Raw genomic sequence first — 9695 nt, 5'->3', positions numbered from 1 at the left:
TGAAAGATATCAAATCTTTTCTTAATCTTTTGTAGAAACTAATAAAAGAGAATATTTAATTTTTAAACTTCTCTTTTAAATTATTATCATGGTCAAAAAGGAAAGTTTTTCTTAAAAATAAAATCTCCTTTCAATCTACAAATAAGGAAAGATTTTAAATCTTTTCTTAATCTTTTGTAGAAAGCTTTAAAAGGAAAGATTTAATTTTTAAACTCTCTTTTAAAACTATGATATCCACATAAGAAATAATTTTAATAAAAAATCCTTTTTAATATGATGTGGCCGGCCATCTAAACTTGGGCTCCAAGCTATTGGCCGGCCACCTTTAGGCTTGGTCGGCCCTAAGCTTGAGCTTCAAGCTTAGCTTGGCCGGCCCCTATTGGTTGGGTAAGAAGGTGGGTATGTGGTGGGTATAAATCTCTATATACAAGAGGCTACGATAGGGACCGAGAGGAGGAATTGGTTTTGGTCTCCCGATGAAATTAAGCTTCCCGTGTTCGCCCCGAACACACAACTTAATTCCATCAATAATAATTCATTCCACTAAAGAACTATTATTGAACTACCGCACCAATCCCAAATTACATTTTGGGCTCCTTCTTATTATGAGTGTGTTAGTCTCCCTATGTTTAAGATGTCAAATGTCCACTAATTAAGCGAGTTACTGACAACTCATTTAATTAATATCTTAGTCCAAGAGTAGTACCACTCAACCTTATCGTCATGTCGGACTAAGTCCACCTGCAGGGTTTAACATGACAATCCTTATGAGCTCCTCTTGAGGACATTCTCAACCTAGATCATTAGGACACAGTTTCCTTCTATAATTAACAATACACACTATAAGTGATATCATTTCCCAACTTATCAGGCTTATTGATTCATCGAACTAAATCTCACCCATTGATAAATTAAAGAAATAAATATCAAATATATGTGCTTGTTATTATATTAGGATTAAGAGCACACACTTCCATAATAACTGATGTCTTTGTTTCTTTATAAAGTCAGTATAAAAGAAACGACCTCTAATGGTCCTACTCAATACACTCTAAGTGTACTAGTGTAATTATATAGTTAAGATAAACTAATATCTAATTACACTATGACCTTTCAATGGTTTGTTCCTTTCCATTATGGTCGTGAGTTACTGTTTATAATTTATAAGATACTGATAACATGATCCTCTGTGTGTGACACCACACACCATGTTATCTACAATATAAATTAATTGAAGAACTACATTTATCATAAATGTAGACATTTGACCAATGTGATTCTTATTTCTAGATAAATGTTTATACCAAAAGCTAGGCTTTTAGTATACACTCTAACACCATCTTGATGGTGGCCTGATAGCTATTGTTGTAGGCAAACTCAGCTAAGCATAGATACTTGCACCAACTTCCCTTGAAATCTAGTGCACAAGCTCCGAGCATATCTTCTAACATCTGATTTACTCGCTCTGTCTGTCCATCAGTCTGACAATGGAAGGTTGTGCTGAACTTGAGTTTGGTACCTAGTGCATTCTGAACACACTCCCAAAAGTGTGAGGTGAAGCACCCATCTCTATCAGAAATAATAGATTTAGGAACTCCGTGAAGTCTGATCACCTCCTTAACGTATAGTTGTGCCAACTGCTCTATAGAGTGGGACACCTTGATGGCTAGAAAATGAGCAGACTTGGTCAATCTGTCCACTATCACCCATATCGCATCATATCCATTTGTGGTTCTTGGGAGACCTATTATGAAGTCCATGGATATGTCTTCCCACTTCCACTTTGGGATTGGGAGAGGCTGTAGAACTCCTCCTGGTCTCTGGTGTTCCGCTTTGACCCTCTGACATGTCAAGCAGGTACTGACATATTTAGTAACATCTCTTTTGAGTCCAGACTACCAGAACCTCTGTTTCACGTCTTGGTACATCTTGGTAGAACCAGGATGCATGGAGTAGGGTGTACTATAAGCTTCCTCTAAAATTTTTCTTTCTCAACTCTTCATCATTGGGGACACAAAGGCGGCTCCCTTGATAAAGAATTCCGCTGTCTGATACTCAAAACTTCGAATTGTCTTCTTTCTGTATCCCTTGATCTTCTGGATATCTGGATCTTCACTTTGCTTTCTCTGTATATCCTCAAGCAAGGTAGACTTTAAGGTCAATGCGGAGAGTTGCCCATAAATAATTTCCATTCCAAAGTTTGACAACTCTTTCTACAGTGGTAGGGCTAATGTTGACAAAGACATCAGGGATGCACTGGATTTTCTACTTAGTGCATCTGCCACTTTATTAGCTTTGCCTGGGTGGTAGAGGATTTCACAGTCATAGTCTTTGACCAACTCTAGCCACCTGCGCTATCTCATGTTTAAGTCTTTCTAGGTGAAGAAATACTTTAAACTCTGATGGTCTATGAAGATTCTGCACTGGACTCCATACAAGTAGTGTCGCCAGAGTTTCAGTTCAAAGACCATAGCTGTCAGCTCAAGATCATGAGTGGGGTAGTTCTTCTCATAGTCTTTAAGTTGTCTAGAAGCATAAGCTATAACTTTTCCTTCTTACATGAGAACAGCTCCTAAACCCATCTTGGAGGCATCACTGTAGATGTCAAAACTCTTGTCACTAGCTGGAACAGTCAGAATAGGAGCACTGGTCATTCTCTTCTTCAGCTCTTGGAAACTCTGCTCACATTTGTCTGACCACTCAAACTTTCTGTTCTTGCTGGTCAGGGTTGTAAGTGGAGAGGCTATTCTGGAAAAGTCCTCTACAAATTTTCTGTAATATCCTACTAAACCAAGAAAACTTCTAATCTCCCTAACGTTCTTAGGCCTATGTCAATCGTTGACTGCTTCTATCTTAGCAGGATCCACTCAGATACCCTCTTTAGAAACGATGTGACCTAAAAATGCCATATGATTTAACCAGAATTCGCACTTTGAGAATTTAGTATAAAGTTGTTTCTGCTGTAGGGTCTGCAGTACTATTCTCAAGTGCATGTCATGCTCCTCTGGGGTCCTTGAATAGACTAGAATGTTGTTGATGAACACGATGACAAATTTGTCAAGGTATTCTCTGAACACTCTGTTCATCAAGTCCATGAAGACTGCAGGTGCATTAGTCACACCAAAAGGCATGACTACAAATTCGTAGTGTCCATATCTGGTCCTGAAAGCTGTTCTGGGTATATCACTTTCCTTCACTTTCAACTGATGGTACCCAGAGCGCAGGTCTATCTTGGAGAACACTGTTGCCCCTCTCAACTGATCAAATAAGTCATCGATCTTGGGAAGGGGGTACTTGTTCTTGATTTTCACTTGATTCAGAGCTCTATAATCTATGCACATCCGCATAGATCCGTCCTTCTTCTTGACAAACAACACAGGAGCTCCCCATGGTGAATGACTAGGGCGGATGAAGCCTTTGTCAAACAGCTCCTGAAGTTGTTCTTGTAAGTCTTTCAGCTCTGCTGGAGACATGCGGTATGGAGCTTTTGAAATTGGGCTGGTGTCAGGAACCAATTCAATTTCAAACTCCACTTTTCTGTTGGGAGGTAGTTCAGGTAACTCTTCTGGAAATACTTCTGGATACTCACAGACTACCCGAACATCTTCCTGCTTGGGTCCTTTTTATCCTTCTGTCCTACTTACTTGCCTGGGGTTTCTGACTTCCTGCTATCTTGTCCCCTATCTTGACTGGCTTGAATTGTGTTCGTTGTGCCTTGATGTTGTTCAGATAGTGCTCAGCAACTAATGCTCTGCTGACCAACTCTTCGCCAATCTAGGGCTGGTGAGTTCCACTACTCACATTAAGTGCTATCACTGGTCTCAACATCCTGAGCATCAGTCTGACTCGTTCCTTCTCCGTACTTACTAGCTCTGGGCAGAGACGAGCTAGCCTATTGAATCTTTTAACTGCTTCTTCCACTGACAGGTCACCTTGTCTGAATTCTATAAACTCTTCATAGTGCTTATTGGTGATCCGTTGGCGGAAGAATTCTTCGTGAAACTCCATCCCGGAGTCAGTCCAGCTCATCTGATTGACTACTCTCTTGCTCTTAACTCTCTCTCCCACCACATACGAGCATTTCCTGATAGGCAGAAAGAGGCACACTTGACCTCGACTTCTGGCCAATCAAGAAGCTCCATGGTGCTCTCCAGTGTCTTGAACCAAGCTTGAGCATCCCAGGGCTCAGTCGTGCCTGAGAAACTTTCTGGCTTCATCTTCAGCTTCAGCTACTGTATCAGGTATGCTTCTTGTCTTCTAGGTGTTATGGCGACTTCCAGGGCGGCTGGTGGAACTTCAGTCACCACTGGGGTCTCCACATTGATAGTTGGGGGAGTGGGAGGAACTGGCTGTTGATTGGTCATCAAGTTGGCAATCACTTGTTGCTACTCTACTACTTGTCTCTGGAGTTGGGCAACAACTTCAGAGAGATTAGGCCCAGTTGATCTAAGCTCTTCGTTCTCCTGATCTTGGTTCTCAGTACGAACAGTACGGGGATGTCCTCTTCTTGACATCTAGTTATGCAGAGAAAAAGACTTGATATCTTCTCTATCCTTTCTAATAAACATATGTATGAATAAAGAAAAAAATAAACTTCTATCTTACAGAGGCGCATATATATAAGCTATTACTCCATACTGCAAATAATAAAGAAAGCATAAAAGAAAAACTTAAATACTTTCTTACTTGAAGATGGCAAGGATGATGCTGATGTGTGTGTGATGCTGGAGAATGGGAACTGCTCTGATACCAACTGTAACGACCACCCTTCTTACTACCACTACTACTCTCTAAGGATGACCGTTACTTAACTACTAACTCTACTTAACCGGTGTGATCGAAACCACGAGGAATCCCTACCGAAAAAAAAATCGACAGAGTCTCCCCTGTACCAGTGACCAAATTCATCAATACATGCAAATAATAAACCATCAGTCACATGCGGCTGGTATATATACTTCACAACCACGCAGTAAAAAGACACAACAACTTAAAAAAAAACTAATCTAGCAATGGTAAATGAATAAAGCTCCAACAGTGGAAACAACCAAACAAACAATGCGGAATAGACTCAATGGCAACATTAGAAAAATAGAAACAACTCTTTATCAATCTCTATTGACATAAAGCATAAAGTGTGACTCAATTCCCCTGATCTCTCCCATAGTCTTGGCATCACACACCATCCGCAACACCTTGTCACCTTCCTTGCTAAATCTTTTCTTTTCCTTTATCTGCAGTAAGAGGAAGTGCAATCTATAAGAAAATTTTTTCTTCTTTCTCTATTGACATGGAGTAGGGTGTACTATGAGCTTCCTCTAAAATTTTTCTTTCTCAGCTCTTCATCATTGGGGACACAAAGGCGGCTCCCTTGATAAAGAATTCCACTGTCTGATACTCGAAACTCCGAATTTTCTTCTTTCTGTATCCCTTGCTAGATCTTCTGGATATCTAGATCTTCACTTTGCTTTCTCTGTATATCCTCAAGCAAGGTAGACTCTAAGGTCAATGTGGAGAGTTGCCCATAAATAATTTCCATTCCAAAGTCTGACAACTCCTTCTACAGTGGTAGGGCTAATGATGACAAAGACATCAGGGATGCACTGGATTTTCTGCTTAGTGCATATGCCACTTTATTAGCTTTGCCTGGGTGGTAGAGGATTTCATAGTCATAGTCTTTGACCAACTCTAGTCACATGCGCTGTCTCATGTTTAAGTCTTTCTGGGTGAAGAAATACTTTAAACTCTGATGGTCTGTGAAGATTCTGCACTGGACTCCATACAAGTAGTGTCGCCAGAGTTTCAGTGCAAAGACCATAGCTGTCAGCTCAAGATCATGAGTGGGGTAGTTCTTCTCATAGTCTTTGTGTTGTCTAGAAGCATAAGCTATAACTTTTCCTTCTTGCATGAGAACAGCTCCTAGGCTCATCTTGGAGGCATCACTGTTGATGTCAAAACTCTTGTCACTAGCTGGAACAGTCAGAATAGGAGCACTGGTCATTCTCTTCTTCAGCTCTTGGAAACTCTGCTCATATTTGTCTGACCACTCAAACTTTTTGTTCTTTCTGGTCAAGGTTGTAAGTGAAGAGGCTATTCTGGAAAAGTCCTCTATGAATTTTCTGTAATATCCTGCTAAACCAAGAAAACTTTTGATCTCCCTGACGTTCTTGGGCCTATGTCAATCGTTGACTGCTTCTATCTTAGCAGGATCCACTCGGATACCCTCTTTAGAAATGATGTGACCTAGAAACATCACCTGATTTAACCAGAATTCATACTTTGAGAATTTAGCATAAAGCTGTTTCTGTTGCAGGGTCTGCAGTAAAGGTCCTATGGCAAAATCAACGGTTCGAAGAAGCCACTTGGGAATGCGAAGATGATATGAAACAAAAGTACCCGGAGCTATTTTAAATTTGAGGATGAACTTTTATGAGTTATGGGGGATTGTAACACCCATAGGATCTCTAATAATTCATATAGATTTATGCATGATTAATATAGATTTATGCATGATTAAAATGGGCCTTAATAATTCATATAGATTCATACATGATTTAAAATGGGGCTTATGTGGATTTTCAAAAAAAAATAAGAAAAACAAGAACCAAAAAGAGGCATGACCAAGGATTGAACCTTGGACCTCTTAGTAAGTGGTTCCATGTTATAACCAGTAGCCCCTGCAAGGGTGTGCTGTTAAGAATGAAAGGGACAATATAGTTAAAGGTAAGGAAAGTGAAGGCTCTCTTCACTAATAAGGAGAAGTTCAAGTTTTCTTCTTCTTCTTCCAATGAAAAGAGAGTTTTGCCTTCTCCCTTCATTTAGGATGAGTAAAAGAAAAGGGAAGGAAAAGTCCATTTTTCCTTCTTCCTTTCATTTGGAATAAAAGGAGAAAAGGAAAGAGAAAATTCATTTTCTTCTCTCTTCCTCCTCCCTCCTCCTCTCCACCGAAACCAAACTCCCTCTCCTCACCATTGTCGAGACCAAGCTAAAAGACTTCTTCTCTAGGAAAGCTTCACAAGCAAGGTTACTTCTCTTAGAGAATTAAGTGAGAGGAAGTAAGTATCCCCCTCACCTGCAGTACAAGTAGCCTCCTACGTTTTCTATGTTTAAAAATGTTTTGAAAAAAAAACTTAGGGTCCGGCCATGATAAGTAAAAATGAAAACATGCTTGTTTATGCTCCTTCATGATATATGATCTCTTATATGTTGTTGGTAAAAGCTTTATGCTTCATGTGGTACTAAAAGTTTAGGAACCCTACCTTGAAGTTTCGGCCAAGCTTAGATACAAGGTCTAGGGCAAAGTTTTGAAATAAAAACATGCTTGTTTATGCCCCTTCATGATATATGATCTCTTATATGTTGTTGGTAAAAGTTTTATGCTTCATGTGGTACTAAAAGTTTAGGAACCCTACCTTGAAGTTTCGGCCAAGCTTAAGTACAAGGTCTAGGGCAAAGTTTTGAAATGAAAACATGCTTGTTTATGCTCCTTCATGATACATGACCTCTTATATGTTGTTAGTTAAGAGTTTTATGCTCCATGTTGTACTAAAAATGTTTAGAACCTTACCTTTAGGTTTCGGCCAAGAATGGATGAAAGGCTTAGGGAAAAGTTTTGAAACCTAACTATGCTTGTATATGCTTCCTCATGATGTATGATCTTTGATATATGGTTGGTTTAAATTTCATGCTTCATGTTGTACTAAAAATGTTTAGAACCTTACCTTTAGGTTTCGGCCAAGAATGGATGAAAGGCTTAGGGAAAAGTTTTGAAACCTAACTATGCTTGTATATGCTTCCTCATGATGTATGATCTTTGATATATGGTTGGTTTAAGTTTCATGCTTCATGTTGTGCTAGAAAGTTTGGAACCTCACCTTTAGGTTTCGGCCAAGATTGAATATAAGACTTAGAGCAAAGTTTTGAAATCTAACCATACTTGTTTATGCTTCTTCATGATATATGATCTCTTACATGTTGTTAGTTTCATGCTACATGTTGTATTAAAAAGTTTGGAACCTCACCTTTAGGTTTCGGCCAAGATTGAATATAAGACTTAGAGCAAAGTTTTGAAATCTAACCATGCTTGTTTATGCTTCTTCATGATATATGATCACTTACATGTTGTCAGTTTTCATGCTACATTTTGTATTAAAAGGTTTGGAACCTTACCTTTAGGTTTCGACCAAGAATGATTTAGGGTTTGTAGGAAGATCAAAACTCCAACCATGCATGATAATGACTCCTTATGATGTGCTATGGACTTTAGGTCACCATGTTGTATGTTATATGCTAAATGTTATGTGCACTTATGTCATCATGTTATGATTCCTTATGATATGCTTATGTTATGTGCACTTATGCCATCATGTTATGATTCCTTATGATATGCTTTATGTTATGTACACATCATGCTATCATGATATGTGTATGAAAGGCTTATGTAAGATGAAAAGCCTAAGAGATGCTTCCCTTAAGTTGGGATCAAGAGCACTCTTCATGATATGACAAGGAGATGCTTCCCTTAAGTTGGGATTAAGAGCTCTCTTCATGATATGACAAAAATATGATATGTCATGATATGACAAGAAACATGATATGCTATGATATGACAAGAAACATGATATGCTATGATATGATAAGAAACATGATATGCTATTTTACTTTTGTATGGCTTGTACCAAGGGTGGGCTACATAAGCGCCCCTAGGTCGATGGTCTATGAAACGGGCCTAGTAAAAGGGATTGGCTCCTAAGTTTCCCCTAGGTCGATGGTCTATGAAACGGGTCTAGTTCCTAGTAGGTTCAAGATTAGCTACCTTGGATCTATTTAGGATGCGCGCATTTATGTATGTATGTGGTACAAGCCGGGCCCTCATGTTGAGATTATGTTTAAGTATGTATACGATATATGTTTTCAAAAGGACATCTTGCATATACTCATCTCATGACACATGTTTTCAAAAGAACATCTTGCATCTACAAGTTCATGTTATATGGTTTCCTTTATGCTTACTTAAGATGCTTTTGAAAATATGTCTATGATGCTTATATGATCATGTTACTACTTTATGTTTATGCTCTCACATGCTATGATATGATCTCATGCTCTCACATGATATGATATGACTTTATGTTTATGCTCTTACATGATATGATATGACTTTATGTTTATGCTCTCACATGATATGATATGACTTTATGCTTATGCTCTCACATGTTATGTTATGATTTGCCAAATGAACATGTTACCACTTTATGTTTATGCATAATTCATGGTTTTTGTGAGTAGGAAAGGGACTTACTAAGCCTATGGGCTTATAGTTTTATGTTTCCTTGTACTGCAGAAAAGGAAAGGAGTGGCTAAACTAAGAGAAGCAGCAGGAAGGGCAAGAGTGTGTGTGGCAGTGGCATGGTGGAAGAAAACTGATTTATGCTTATATGTTCTAAGTTTGCATATGAACCATGTGTTGCCTTTATGCTTCGATAGTACTTGAACTAGTATGAATAGTTATGCACTTATATTCTCCTTGTTTCATGTTAGTATGCTTATGATATCATGAGTCATGTTTCAAGTAGTTGATATTAATTAAGTTATATGCATGAATACTAGCATGTCTACATGTTCAATATGATAAGAATGATGATTAGTTTAGTTTTAAAAAAAAAAAATTGCTTCCGCTGCCATGATTTTATATG

This window comes from Zingiber officinale, chromosome 3A (genome assembly GCF_018446385.1).
Source record: "Zingiber officinale cultivar Zhangliang chromosome 3A, Zo_v1.1, whole genome shotgun sequence".
NCBI classification, from domain to species: Eukaryota; Viridiplantae; Streptophyta; class Magnoliopsida; order Zingiberales; family Zingiberaceae; genus Zingiber; species Zingiber officinale.
Note: the sequence above shows the minus strand (reverse complement) of the source record.